The 16,158-nt window shown below is 36.1% G+C and overlaps 1 protein-coding gene across 3 annotated transcripts in view; it reads right to left on the minus strand.

Moving 5' to 3' along the window:
- The window catches only part of LOC139145362 (E3 ubiquitin-protein ligase DTX4-like), a 59,970-nt gene that overhangs the window by 38,543 nt on the left and 5,269 nt on the right, over positions 1–16,158 (minus strand). Inside the window, exon 1 of one of the 3 annotated variants that reach the window (XM_070716481.1) lies at positions 715–850. The exons of the other annotated variants lie outside the window; for them this stretch is intronic. The gene's annotated coding sequence lies outside the window, so the exon portion shown is untranslated. Of the gene's footprint in view, positions 1–714; positions 851–16,158 lie in introns of those variants that run through there. 3 annotated transcript variants of the gene reach the window in all.

Below are 16,158 nucleotides of genomic sequence, written 5' to 3' on the forward strand. Positions count from 1 at the left end.
TCTTGGTACCTTTTGATTCCCTTGATCCTTCACTTTGCACTGTGACCCCTGATTTTTATCCTTAATTATGAAAAAGAATAGTTTTCTCTAGGAAAGTTTGAGCAAAAGATAAACAACCTTCTGTTTTGAGGCACGTGTTACCTTAAACATCTGCTTGAAAAAATGTGATTATGTGTACATTGTATTATCCTACCTTGTATATGACATATCTTCATGAGTGTCATGGCAAAAATTATTTCCACTGCTCAAATGAGATGAGTCACCATAGCATGACAAGGCCAAGCTTTCTAAGCTTAATATTATGAGGTTTAAAAATCATTCCAAATTAAAAGCAAGAATTTTCAAATTAATAAATTTATTTATTTAGAAATATTTAATTTTTATCAACAGTATTCATAATCATAAATTTATTGATTTTTTACACTCTTGCTATGACTGATAATACCTTGTGCCTCTGTGCAACAAAATACGGTACATGTATTTCTTAGCTGTCTTCAATGGAGCAACTGTGTTGTAAAATGCTCCATGATGGACGATATAAAAACAAGATAAAGATATACAAGTACAACAATGGTATACAGATAGAGTATTATATACACAATGAACTATCAACTCTCAAGAATGGTGTTTGATTGCTATTGAGATTGATAGTGATTGACGCCATTTGCTAACAAGATCCGAAGTGAAATTGTGGTGGTCATCCATACAATTTACCTGCTGCCTCCAGCTTGCCCCTCTGACATTTGCTAATTGTCTTCTTCACCAGTGGCTACAGACACATCAAAGGCTGCAGTATCAGCACTATAAGCTAAACCAGACAATGCCATCAGAGGAAACTGATGAAGACAACAGCGTGCAAGGCTACGAATTGAATGCACAGATTTAATTGGCACCGCTGTGAATATGCTAGTAACAAGCTAATACCGTAATTCTGCATGGAAAAGGTCAAAGCTTTCATCGGGAGATGGCTAGAGCTCGTCAATTTGACTGCTTGACCACATCATGAGCAGAGCAGAATCCACGATAGCAGAATGCACACCATGTTTTGCTGATTGTACAGCCCTGACAACTATAACGGTGATAGGGTTTCCATTTTGCCATACAGAATCAGCAAAAGTATGTTTGAAAACAGTGGTACATACCGGTACATGGATATACCAGCTTATGCTGACAAGGAGACAAAGGAACTCTGAATAAAGTTTGCCAAAGCCATTTGCTTATTGGGCAGTTTAGAGCAGACATTTTGAAGTTGTATTTAAGCGCCGCCATATTGAAACATTTGGTATGCCCTTTCTTACACCAGTCATCATTTTGTCGTCTGCTTTAATCTCACTGATTCGAGAAATGTCAATGTACTTGTGCTACATATCCCATTGTTTCTAGGCTAATGTGCTGTGTCTTGGAAACTTTTGGCCAATTGCACGCTGAAACTTATTGCTCTTATTTAATTATTTCCAAACAGCCAATCAAGTAGAAAGGATAGCCCTAATTACAGACTCCTTAAGTCACTGTAAATAATGACAATCTACCAATCAGGTACCACTTTCCCAGCTACTGCACTGCCATTGTTTCCACTGCTCAGTCCAGGGTTTTGAATTTCTGTTCAATGACGGTCAATCAACTTGAAGTATTTTCTCTTTCTCAATTGCTTTAACTAGCAAGAAAGCTAATTTAAAACTCCCAGAAACATATATGATAGTTCAGTGTAATGGCAGTAATGCCCTATGCAGGCAGCTATATATTCACATTGAGTAAAATTCGCTGCAATAATAATAGCCCCAGTGAAGCTGCATATGCCATAAACTGTGCACTATGCCAAATCCTGCAGAAGCTCATGACGTATGCTGAACATAAACTGGCACGACAAATGCATTATTTTGATTAAATCTTGGCACAATGAAATACAAATGAATTTAGTTGACCCTGCATGATGTACATCTGAAGATCTAAACTGGATTCAGTTTGTATGATACTGCTGGTTTTATTAAACTTTGGAAATGTTAATTTTCACTAATCCCAGAGTCCACTTTCTGCATACGTGTATATGCTGAAGGGGATCACTTTTCCCTGTTTAAGACACAGACCTTCAATCGTGGAAACTTATGCCTCACCATATAAACCCTTTCTGAATTAACACTTGACATGTCAGCCTTGATGCTAAAGTTAACTTTATACCAGTACAATGTACATGTACATTTTACTACAGAGTATGCATAAAACAAAACCTAAATGAAATAAGAATTTAAGAACAACTCCAATCTAAAAGGATGGCCAATTTTTCAATGCCTCTTTCTTTTTTCCCACTCTCAAGATTTACTTCAAATGAATGAAAGCTCTGAACGCAAGTCAGGTTTTTTGCCTGGTTACAAATTGGTGGAAATTCAAAGCTTTGATCAGCCACTTTTTTCAGTTTTTGTAGATTAATTGAAGTGGGTGTTGTACACTTTCATACTTTTTTATTGAACGGCACAATTGGTTCACAAGAGGAAATTGTGTGGAAGTTGAGTTAAAAGCAGTCAGAGTATGATTCAAGTGTCTGATGACGACATCTGATGCCTCTTTTCAAGGTACTTTTAATGAGTCTGACACAGAGACCCGGTTACTTGTGAAAAGCATTACTGATTCCTTTCAGCTCAGTTGTTGATGGCTCTGTGGTCAAAAGTGGATGTACAGTATAGAAGTTAGAAATGCCACGCAAAGTATACAATGCAGTACACCACATGAACATTTAAGTGTGTAGACTTGCATATTAATGACCAATTTGCATATTACCAAGAGGATGTCATACTGAAATAATCACAAACTATGTGGATTTACCACCAGTGTGCCCTCTTACTCCTGAACTGTTTGAGTCCAATAAGGAATTTCTGGAAATCTCTTGGTGTCAGCCCCAGCATACATGTACAGTAATACATTAAATGTTCTTGGATAACTTTTTTGAGTCAACAGCATGATACTTCAGCTCGATCAGATGGCAAAATGTTCACAGTTGACTCAATTTGACATAATAAAAAATACGTATAGTTATCAATGAAGTAAAATGTTATCTATAAAATGATGAGGCAAAGAACAAGGTTTGTACATAATAAATTGCACACATAATCATGGATGAAAGCCATTGTAAGATGGCCCCCTGTGATATAGTTGCATCTGCCGGAACGCTGACCTGCCTTCTTAGAGAGTCCAGTAGAAAGTGAGTCAGACATATCTGCCCAGGTGATGGAGTTGCATAGCAACATGAACAGGTGATGTTGTGGATGAATCACTGCACATTCATCTGGATTGTACCTTAAGGAACCTGAAGACCTGTTTGCATTAGATTTTAATAGAATTTACTCTGCATCAAAGACAGTGAAGAAACAACGTATGTAAAATCCATGAAGGCTTCCAATCTGCTCAAACGATAAACCAGACTGACTCTTGAAAACTTTATCCCTCAAATTTCATCATCAAGAGTTAATGCCAGTGAAGTACATACTTTTGAGAGGTCAAAATTTGGGATGGTTTTACAACTTAGACATTTTTTTTCCAAAATCATTAAAATTCACAAAAGCTCAGCCAGTTTAGGCACTGCTTAAATTACAATTCAAGAATTGCTTAAATTACAGCTAGTGTGACTTTGAATTTGAAATTGGTGGAACTGAAGGTCTTGTAACATGCTGTAAAGTTACTGATTTTCCTTGTATATGTTATTGCTTAAAATTATCTGTGAAAGTGCCTGTAACTAACCTATAGCACCATGGGGGTGACCTTGACTAAAATGTAAATTCTAAATTTGCCAGCAGTCAAATATACAAAGCAAAGACAAAACACACTGCCCTGCTGTAAACTGAAAAAAAAATAGGAATCATTTTTAATGAATAAGCCGACTGAATTGGAAACCAACAGGAGCTGGTCGACTTCACCTGAACTAAAAGAGAAATCCACAGGGAGTTATATTGAAAAGTGCCCAACGGGGTTTCTTTTTCTTTTCTCAACTGTAAATACCGGTATATCTTGCTGTTTAATGCAGTATCCTAATGAATCGTTCTCTTCGGAAAACTAATTTTGCTCTGGGTGAATGAATCTCATCAATGCGAAGCTTGGTTTGCTTGGTTTGCTCATTGCTAAATTGTTAAAGCTCCGTTAGTTCTACCTTTCCAGGTATTTTCCAGTTTTTTCCCCTCTGCCTTCAGGCAGTGAAATTTAGGTTTTTGTTTTAATCCCAAAATACAGTATAAAGGTCAAAATGCTAATAGAGTTTAACACTGCCTGTATGATTGTATGTAATGTCAAATTTTATTGTTGGCACGTACCAGAGTAGAATTAATTTCTCATCAACAACTGAACAGAGTGTGTGGAACACCATGCATCATGGTGTTGAGGCTACATGTACTATTCAAAATTGCAGTGGGTTTAACACCAGCTATACGTTCTGACACTTACTTTGTTCCTGAAAGACCAAAGAGATCAATCAAACCAAAACAATTCAAGGACTTTACTTGTCATAACATAGTTGAAAGATATGCGTCAATGAATACTCGTTGTTTCAAGTTACCTCACAGTAATACAGATCTTTATAAATATTCTTTATTCCCGAGAACTATTGTTGATTGGAACAATCTAGATGAAGATATTGTAAATGCTAGTACGGTGGATGCCTTTAAGGCAGCCCTCCAGTGTTACTAGCTGGCCTCTTTGTGCCCTCTTTTTCCCGTTGATGATATACCAGAATTCTGGTCCTTCAACGTATTTATTCAGATTCAGATTCAGATACTGTAGCATATCTGAAGAACCCTAAGCCCAATATCCATTACCAAAAAATGGGAGCTTTCTTAGGGGGCCTCCCATAGCTTATTAAATCATTTGACCCTCTAGGACTATGTTGATTTGTAAAATTATTCAATGTGGGCTTAGTTTTTTTTCAGTCTCAGTGCTGAGCCTTTCAACATAATTTGGGGAAAAGGATATGAAAACGTAAATTATTAAGACATTATCAAATGTTACAGCTGTTAAGGTTTCGACTGACTTCTGAGAGTGCAAACTTTATTTTCCGCAATGATTTGTAGGAACCTGGTGTGTGTGTACACATACCTTTAACTGAATTTGTTGCATGGGAAAATTACATATAATTGTAATGAAATGATAAACCATCTAGATAAAATAGAAATTACGATTCTTAAGAGCCATTACACCATTAAAATTAAACATTATTTCAGATGATTTATTCTTCAAATTAATTGTTTGATTATTTCACATTCTTTCATATCCAAGGGTAGGAAGGGTAAGTCCTCTCCATATGTATTATAAATCAACACAGAATTCTAATGATACTCAGCTAACATATACAGGGTGTGGTATTAGAATAACATTTTATAAATCATTTCAAATAAATGTATAAGTCCTCATTGATGACACACACATTATTTCATAGTGACTTTACAGGCCACTGTGGAATATGGCCATTTAACAATTTGAATAACCTATAGTTTTCCATAGACCACAGAATTTTTTGCCAATAAGCTCCTGCTAAACTTCACTGTTTTGCACACGTCTTCATCAGATGGCTTCTACACTGTCTTTGTTTTAACACAGGACATCCTGTTCCTCTTCTTTCTATGGCATGACATGTTCTACTTCATACACACATATATCGATTGTGTATTTTATATATGCCTTGCATTGACAACTTCCTTGCAAGTGACCTGTGTATCATTATCTATATGCCGTCTCTTTCATGTCATATCATCTCATGTTCATCACTGTCAAGAAACCTAAGTATAACCACTTTTCTATCAGCCAGCCAACTCTTCGCCCAGGTTACAGTGTGTGTAAATTAATCCTAGTCAATGAGCCACCATACAATTCACCAGTTTCACAGATGCCTACATGTATCTTTAACCTGTTCACCCCTAATTCTCAGTAAACAGGTCCACGATTACAACTGCTAACAATGGGTCTGGGCCAAGTCATGGCACAGAGAGGGCCAATGAGAGAGTTAGACACTACATGTAGTCTCTCTATGTGGAGGGACCATTGTTTATCCAAGTCAGATTTCAATAAAATGCAAAACTCATTTTAATATTCCTAGCTACATGTACTGTAGGTAAATTGTTGTCAGGGGAACTCAAGTGAGTGAAATCAAGTGAGTTCAATCAAGTACCTCAGAACTTACCATTTCAAATGCTACACTGCATTAGAATGCTAAAATTTGAAGCCCAAATATTTCTTTACAACTATGTATGTTCTAAATATCACAAGTGCTTGTGGGGGAACTCGATCATCATGTTAATGTTTCAGAGGATTGATATCAGTAGTCGTGTACTCTATCTCAAACATTCTAGAAGTCACCTGGTCAACAAAAAATTAATCAGACTGAGTAAACATGTGTAATTCGGTATTACCAGAGAGCCTTCCATATCTTTGCTGATTAGGGTTGGGCAAATCGAAAGGGAATTTTAAGCAACTGGGAAATGGGTACATGTATAAAGAACTTCAGCAACAATCTTTTAATATCCTTCTCTGACATGTGTGCTTTCATTGGTATACCGGTACTGAGGGGAATGTCAGCAAACATTTCCAGTTTACCATCCTCATAAAAAAACTCAGCCCTTCAGCAAGACAAAATTAAGTGGTTTTAACACAATTTATGAAATGTTGTGCACAGGTAATTGAGGAAATCTAATAATACCAAGACTTTATTGTCTTCGCTAGTTATGTTTTGCACGAGCCACCAGCAACCCATTCACAATCATTAGCGTCGATAAAATCCAGTATGTTATCAAAATTGTAACAGGAGATATTGAGGTATTGGAAAAACGTTTTTTTATTAATTATTTCTCATGAATAATATTGTCTCGTATACAAAGTAATGCTGTACAAATTGCATTTTATTGAGAGTTGAGAATTCTTTTTAACATATGGCTGGAAAATTATAATTTATCATGGCTAGTCTGAAATTTTCTAAATCTAATAAAGTAATATCAAGTCTCATTATAACGAAGTATTTCACATGAAAAGAATATTTGAAACAATTCATCACCAGATGGGGATCTACCTATATGCCAGGGTGCCTTACATAGTAAATAATTAAAACAGAGGTAAACAGTCACCTGGAATCTAAATATGCCTCTATATACCGGTATGGTTAAAGGGGCGTTCCTTGGTATTCAAACTGCCCTTGTGCGGGCGCTGTTTTTAAAAAGCGGCCACCCACTTAAAATCTGTGATTGGTTACATTTTCTTTTTCCATGGTAACTGTAGCAAGATTGGAACAGGTGACAGTTTACCTTTAAGCTAAATGCTGAGTTGTACAATGCTTTAGGCTGACCCACTCATCTTCAGTCTTTTCAATTTTTTTTTGAAAATCATAGCAGATACTGTACTTCCATGAAACTCCTTGTCTTATGTGTGCACTTGACAGAGAAATGAGTCTTTGTTTCTCTCTAATGAAAAGATTAACAATAGATTCAGAATTGCCCGCAAGTTTTGGCAAGTCCTTCAACCATGATGCCATTCAACTGCATAAAGTCACGTTGATCTAGACTTGCTGAACTGATTACGAGACCTAACAAACGTTAAGTATCATATTCCTGAAATTATGAAGCATACACATAAAATCTTTCAAAAAAATTGCCTTAGTCTCAAAAACAACTCCAAAGAGATAAAAGTTGGCACAATTATCATGATTACCTGAGCACACACGGCAATTACATTATTCAAAATGATTTCAATGCTGGATTTCAAACTCAGAAACACTGTACATTGTGATTTGTATACCTCATAGGAATTGCTTTCATAAAAAATATCTCTGTAATTACAATATTTTAATCTTCTTTCAGTTTGAAATCCAGTGACGTCTACTTATAGCAGTAATTGCCAAAATGCGTAGGTTTGTTGATTTGTCAAGTGACCTTCAACTGTTTCACTTTTAAGTTTCAAAGGTTTTTGCCTGGGATTTGCATCAATGGCAATTTCCACCCCATCCCCCAATTTGATCCCTTTGATCCTACTAAAATTTTAGTACAACATTTTACTAATTTTTACGAAATTTTCTGTAATTTTTAGATAATTTTAGACCCAATAGACATCACATTTCATTGGCTACACTTTTTTATCAAAATTCTGGCAAAAATCTGAAAATATTTGACTGGGATATACTGGTACAATATAAAGGCAACAAAAATTGACTTTGGCGCTCAAAGGGTTAATGAACCACTAACACTGACATCAACTGATCTGTGTGATCTTCTCCAAGGTTATTTTATTTCGATGAAATGGTCCTGGCAGTGATTATGCTGATATATGTAAGTACATCTCTAATAATTCTTGCCAGCAGGGTAGCATTTGTATCTGTAACCTTCCAATGATTAAATGGCAGTTTACCTGTAAATTTTTCACTTCAGCTAATGTGAATCAATGGCATGAAATTTTTCAAAATGCCATTAAATTTGTCGCAGATGGTGTTGCCTTTATACGCTTTTTTTAAAAAAATTATTCACTGTGTCCATCTCTGTTATATTGCATACCGCTATACTTGTTGAAAATAGATTCCATATAAGCACATTATCAGACAAGTGATAAGTGGGAGCTCAAATAGATGAGACAAACAAATTATATGTGTCAAGATGATAAAACAAGCGACCTAGGGCCGATATAGCTCCGCTGTGTTTATGTAGAGAATAACTATTTTTACACATGTTGATGAAGAAGGTGGAAATCTTTGATAGCTCAATGCAGTGGCCAGAAAAAAGTGGCTAAAATAAGCTGCAAAAATACACAATTGAAGATTTCATCATACTTTGAATACATCACATCGGATCATCCCTAAGAACATGTCAACCAAAGCTATCTGATGAGTAGTTTTTTGAGAATAAATTTTCTGACCAAAAATGGCAACAATTGCCCCAAAAATAAAAATTGCAGATTTCATAGTAATTTCAAGAGATCAAACTTAGTTCATCTATAGAAACCTGTATACCAAATTTCAAAGGTGTTAGACCAGTACTTTTTGAGAAATACATTTTTTGACCAAAAATGGGAAAATTGCCCCAAAATTTAAAATTGCAGATTTCATCATAATTTCAACACATATCATTAAGGTGATCTGTAGAAACCTGTATACCAATTGAAAAGATATCAGATGAGTAGTTTTAGAAATACACATTTTTTGACCAAAAATGGCAAAAATTGCCCAAAAATACAAAATCGCAGATTTCATCATAATTTCAATAAATATCATATCATGTAGTTTATCTGTAGGAACCTGTATACCAAATTTCAAAGCTATCAGATGAATAGTTTTGGAAATACACATTTTTTGACCAAAAATGGCAAAATTGCCCCAAAAATACAAAATTTCAGATTTCATCAGAAATTCAATATATATTACTCAGTTCATCTATAGAAACATGTATACCAAATTTCAAAACTATTAGACCAGTACTTTTTGAGAAATACATTTTTTGACCAAAAATGGCAAAAATTGCCTTAAAAATGCAAATTTGCATATTTCTTTACAATTTGAACCAATCTCAAATAGATCATCCCTAGGGACATATGTAACAAATATCAAAGCTATCTGACTGGTAGTTTGAAGAAGAAGATTTTTAAAGATTTTTTACCAAAAATGACAAAAATTGCCTTAAAAATACAAATATGCAAATTTCACCATGATTTGAACAAATCTGACTGAAGTCACCCTAAGTAAACTGCATATCAAATTTCAAAGCAATCGGACAAGCGGTTTCAGAGAAGAAGATTTTTTTACCAAAAACACCAAAAATTGCCCCAAAAATACAAATATGCAAATTTCACCACGATTTGAACAAACTTAAGTGTGGTCACCCCAAGTGAACTGCATATAAAATTTCAAAGCAATTGGACTTGCGGTTTCTGAGGAGAAGGCAATTGTTGACGGACGACGACGACGACGACGGACGACGGACGACGGACGACGACGGACGACGACGGAAAATCAACCTATTTGATAAGCTCCGCGTCGCTGACAGCGGAGCTAAAATTCAACAAACCGGCTTCCTTCAAAAATCTTCTGTCCTTTTCACAAGACGTTATAAGATGAGAAAACAAATAAACGGTTTCAAAAATTCATAAATAAATAAAATGAAATTAATTAAATTAACACATACATAACTTAAAATCTATCATAAAACTTACATGTTATGTATGCAATAAAACTAAATATTCACCTAAGTTCAAAGAAGTATGCACAAATATTTGCAACAATCATTTGGTTTGAGGTACACTGTAAATATTATTCAGGTCAAAATTTCTTGATCTGATAAGTTAGGATCCTGTGTTAATAGCTCAATCATAGTAAAGGCACGGTTGCTTGACCACGTATTGGAAAATTGTGTGTACATAAAATAGGTTTACATTGGGAAAATTACATGCAAATATGACATTTTCATTGTCACACAGACAAATAACAGTTGATGGATCACTTGGAATATGTTGCAAGGGTATAGAAATTCCTGATTTAAGATTCCCTTGTGTTGTAATGAACATTCACACCGTGATGGATGGCACTTCAATAGCTGCATTTCAAATGAGATCGGGCTTCATGACTGACATGATAACAATACTATAGCCCAGAGCCTGAGTATAGGGTATACTGTATTTCCACTGTTAGCGATGAAGTGCTTGAAATAGTTTGACCTGTTTGCCCCAAGTGATACAGACTTGCCAGAACAGAAGTGTATAGGGTTGCTATTTGGGAAATCAGAATTGTAGTGTCTTATGCTATTGAATTTCTGTACGCTATAAGAACATGTATGTCAGTATTGCCTTTCTACGTATATAGAATTCACCCTTCAAGCACTGCAAGACTTCAACTAGCTGTTCTCTGAAAGAAAAGTGTCTGTCACGTACCCTATTGGTTCAGGTAAAACTACGATCAGAATTGAGAATTTACAGCTCATGACTTGAAATAAACTTTCATCAGACATGCTCACTGTGCATATTAGGTTTTGCAACACAATATGCCCAGTGTTCGCGGTGACTTTTTTCTCCTCGCGTACAGCATACGCATTAGTCTGCTAAAATTGCGTAATGGCTGGATTTGAGTGCGTAATTTCACTTTCGCACTCGATTGATGAAATAAACTGACAGCAAAATACGATGTGCCGTTGAATAAACCTACACTACATATTCGGATTGTACGATGTAACATTATTTTAATGAAAACAGTTTAACAAACAACTTGAACAATGTTGAAACTAACAGCGAAGGGTATACATGCAACCGTCACAACCCAAAAGTTAGAGTTATGGCAGCTTATCCAGACGGTTTCTGGACGTTTCGGCACCAAGTCGCTAGTCACTTCGGCCCAAGACGTTTCGGCCTTCCAATCTTAGGCCCCAAGTCCGAATCGTTTCAGCACCGAAACCCAAGACATTTCGACACCGCTACCTGTGGGAACTAGTGCTGGAGCGTGATGTTACAAATCAAAGTACTAAAAAGTATAGTGTCAACTAACATTCCCGTACATGCTTAATCTTTGTGAGAACATGGGAAGAGAAAAAACTTCATATCATTTTCAAATCTGTGACACAAGTTTATCGATATCAATAGCCGCCGACATGGCAAAAGTTTGAAAGCGGTGACGAAACAGCACGGCAAAATCACACAAAATGCACATAAAGTACTGGTCAGAACGCAAAGGTCACGCTTACGAATATGACGGATCAGTCAATTACTAAATAGTTTGAAAAAAAAATCGAAACACAGATGCCGAAACGTCTTGGGTTGCGGTGCCGAAGTGACTTGGGCCGGAAATTGAGAGGCCGAAACGACTTGGGCCGAACGACTTGGTGCCTGAACGACCAGTTACCATCCAGACACTTCTGCAGTGTTCAAAATTTATCGGGATTCCGACGAGCTCTACCAATGAATCATTTTTTCACGGACTCGTAGAGCAAAGTTGAAAGAAATTAAAACAAATTTGTCTGCTTCGATGCCATGCTGCATGTGTGCTTGATCAAAATTTGGAAACAGCGAGACGCGATGATCGCGCACGGTTGGCATTTATATAATTTTTCGCAACATTTCTGTCAATCACTCACTTTCAGAAACTATCGCTCGCCTGAAAATTAGCAACGTAATTCATAGGCACAGCTGACATGATAACGTGCCTAACGTGATAACGTGTGGACTACGATGCCGATTTTTCAGACAACGCCCAGAGAATCCGAAACTTTCCACACAAAATGAGTGATTGACAGAAATGTGTTGCAACAAATTTCGTCTGGTTGTCGCCTAAGCTCAGTCGTGGGGAGTGCTTTCGGTGTTATCCTTTGCGTATAGAAAACGCATAACAATGAAAAAAATGCGTAGAGAGTCAATTTCAATGCGTAAATACGCACGATTTTTGCGTAAACGCGAACTCTGATGCCTGCTTCCTGATGAGTACATACTGACTGGGTTACAGCATAGACAGTAGACAGTAAGTGACGCTACCCACAATGCTTCATGATCTGTACACACACAGATCACTCAATGAACTAAAGCAAATTTCTTCTGTACACAGAATATTTCGGTCCATATTTCGAAATTCTGGCAACATATTTCTGATCATCATAATTTTCTGATTTCTCACTGTGAATAATGAGAAGATCAACCCCTTTTCCACGGAGGAGATAGCAATTTTATAATTTTGTCGACATAGATTTTTGACAGCCATACACAATATTTTCAAGGAAACTAAGGGAATAAGTTGCATCTGTGTTGGCAAAAGAAAGGGTATTGATTTTTTTTAATGTTCGTAACAAAGGGAATTTGCATGTCTGACAGGTGGTATGATTGAGACCATCTTAGTCGCTGATAACTTTATCTTGACAAGTGTTCAATTTTTAGCACCTCCAAACATCAACTTCTCATTCAATTTACTTTTGAATTGTAAACATAATCAATAATTTTGGAACACAGTCTTGACAAATAAACCTGAGCTTAAATTGTAAGTTAAAAATTGTTAAGAAACTGATAAAATTGAAAAAGCCTTTAGCAGAAAATGTCTGAGTGAACAAATCAAGGGGAATTGTGGTAGCCTCACTTACTGTGCAGTAGTCTCTCCCCCCAACTACTGTATATGGTTACTTAATACGGTACTTCCAAATCATTCCAAATCATCAATTCCATCATCTCATGCAAATTTCTCCTTTCACATTCTTGGACCATATGGCCGTGGTTGGATCATGTGTGTATTATTAACTGTGCACCACAGTTCAATTTGCCGAGTCACAGGTGGCTTCATACATATCCTTCTGTATTTGCCCTATATATTTTATATTGTCAGTATTTACTGAAAATTTCTTTTATTTTCCATCAAAACATAATGTAAAAGTTGCCAGTTAAAACAATAAAACACAATATGGTTACACACATTCAGGTAAGCTCAGACTTCAGTGTTGTTTTCAACATGCACAGTGCACTATGCATGTCGGGTTTCCCAGGTAACTGGACATGCATGTAGTGCACTGTGCATCCAGGCCCTGCCACTGTATCAGCTATGTATTAGTAACATGCTTTCCTGACTAAAATTTTCTTTCAAGGCGACCCTAATCTTCTTTGTCAGGCTCTTATCTAAGCAGGATAGAGGACAGAAATTTTACCCTCTTATCATCTTTCATTCTTTGACGATGGTGATAGAGGAACATGTTTTATAGCACTGTTAGGTTTCATTGACAAAACCTGGCATTGATATAGCCTTTTTTTATTGCACAATTTAGTTCAGAGGATATTTGATGGTGGTATTGTTTGCCTCCGGTTGTGATTAAACATCACAGTGCAGGCTGTGAGCTATAGCACTCACCCAAAATATCCACTCACTTACTGTATGAAGTGAAATAAAACCGCTACAACAGCACAGGAGGCTGTTGATGGTCTATGCATGCTTGAAAATGCAATATACCGTATGCATTCTGACACAACCACATGTAGCTGTCAAGAAATTTAATTTGATCAGGATTAAAAGTCCTCCCGTGCGTCATGACAGGAATGATCAGCTCTGCATCATAAGATGAAGAAATGCAAGCGGATCTGCACGATTAACAATCCTGACTTTTAAATGAAAAGAACAGACAGGAGTATTTACATTATGAAGTGTTTCTTGTACATTGACATCTGATGATAACTGCAATACTGTATGATGTTTTATGTGATAAGAATTCTTGCTAATACCAGTATTTACATTCTGACAAGAGATGCACCGTTACCATGATTACAGAAATTGACATCAGCTCTGTTCATCTGCATGCATGGTTAGAATAATCTCATGCCTTTTTTTTTCAGCATGACGATACCGTTCACTGTTACCTCTAATCTGATATGCCATGCATGTGACTTACGCTATCAACAGATTAATGAATTCACTCGTGTGTAATGACCGATATGCTACAATGTGAGGAAATTTCATTTCTGATCAAGAGTTTGATCAGAAGGTTAACATATTTATATTAAACTACATTACATATGTTATATTATACATGTATTATAAGGTTATTCACAAAATACTGGGATTTATGTCCTAGAACATCATTGTACAGCGGAGGTATTGTATTCTCAGACAATACCAAAGCAAACAATGTCTTTTGTGAATAACCTTATTATTATACACTTTTTTCATCCAATTTTACTAGGAAAGTCAAAATTACAGCATTTGTAAATGCCTTGTCATAGACTATGTCACACAACCGCGAGCAGACTGGGAATGTGTTCAGTGCATGTCCCCGGAAATTCAACCCGCGCAACGCATTGCACGTGCGAGAAATTTAAGTTCAGCAGCATAATTTCACAAAGGTTTTGGACACTGGACATTATTCACTGTGTGAGTGGCATCATTAGATGTAAATTTTGTGAGAAAAAATTCTGAAATGTCGTCTTGTTTCCCTGTGATGATGCAAAGCTATATTGAGGTCAAAGATCAAAGCTATTGTACTCTGCATCAATATTATTGAACTTTGAGTCCTCTAACACTGAAAACTTACTGTAGGATGAAACTCCATACATGTAGGTTACAGATGCAGATGTATAATAATACATTATATATAACGTATACTATTGTATTGCATTGTATTGTATTTTATATTATTAGAATATATAACTGGAATATTATATTATAATATACACATTATATCATATTATAATTATTACATGTATACTACATTATCTGAAAAATTCTTAAATTATATTATTTTCTCTCATTTCCACACAATGTTTTGTGATGGCATATTGTTGCCAACACAATATTATGTTTCATGGGGTCATGGAAAGGATAAGGTGAATTAAACAATACATGAAGAATAACCTCTATGATATGTTCCAGTTTTCACATGACTTTTAGATGCCCTGGAATATTTTGTTATTCCCATTAAAAATTAACTGAGAACATATGACTGTTTCATTGCACTCATCACCGGCCACTCACATGGGGACTCATTCTTTTCTCCAGCTGTTTTCCAGAAGTTGCGTTTATACAAAGGTTTCACAAACATTTATCTCGAACACTTACATTTAGCTCTTCCGTTCTGATGCTGTTCCTCTTAATATCCCTTAACAGCCAAATCTCACAACCTTTCATCAGTTGACATGCACAGTAATTGTCACTTACTTGACTGCAGTGGCCATTTTAGTATACTTTGCTTGGCATTGTACACATTGTATTGCCGCTGCTCTGCCTTTTTTATTCAAAAAGATTTCATTGGGAAGTCGATCGGTTGAATTGCTCTTTCCTTGATGGCTAAAAACCAATAACCACGTCATTGCTGTGTTTAAGAAATGCTCATCGATTTTTGTTTTGAGACAGCGATATAAAGCAGTTGTTTACATGTACATGTATATCATTTATTTTATTTGACCCTATCATTTATTTATTTGGACCGTGTAGGCTTTGCGTCAGAAGACATAAAAAAATGATGCTGATTCAATAATACAGAAAATGACAACATTTAAAAATATACTGATCTGGTATGGGAGACAAAGAAAAGCGCAGCGGCAAATCGTAGGTTACGTTTATGATTTATGTCTGCAACACCCAACACCTTACTTTTGTGCATAGCCTTGGATGTATTCCCTGCGGTGCACTAGACTATTATCAAAATGTACTCAACATTTTCTGCCAGATATTTCTTTCTGTGGCAATTTTATTTTGTGTGCATGCTGTAA

Source organism: Ptychodera flava, chromosome 12, assembly GCF_041260155.1.
Source record: "Ptychodera flava strain L36383 chromosome 12, AS_Pfla_20210202, whole genome shotgun sequence".
Lineage (NCBI taxonomy): Eukaryota > Metazoa > Hemichordata > Enteropneusta > Ptychoderidae > Ptychodera > Ptychodera flava.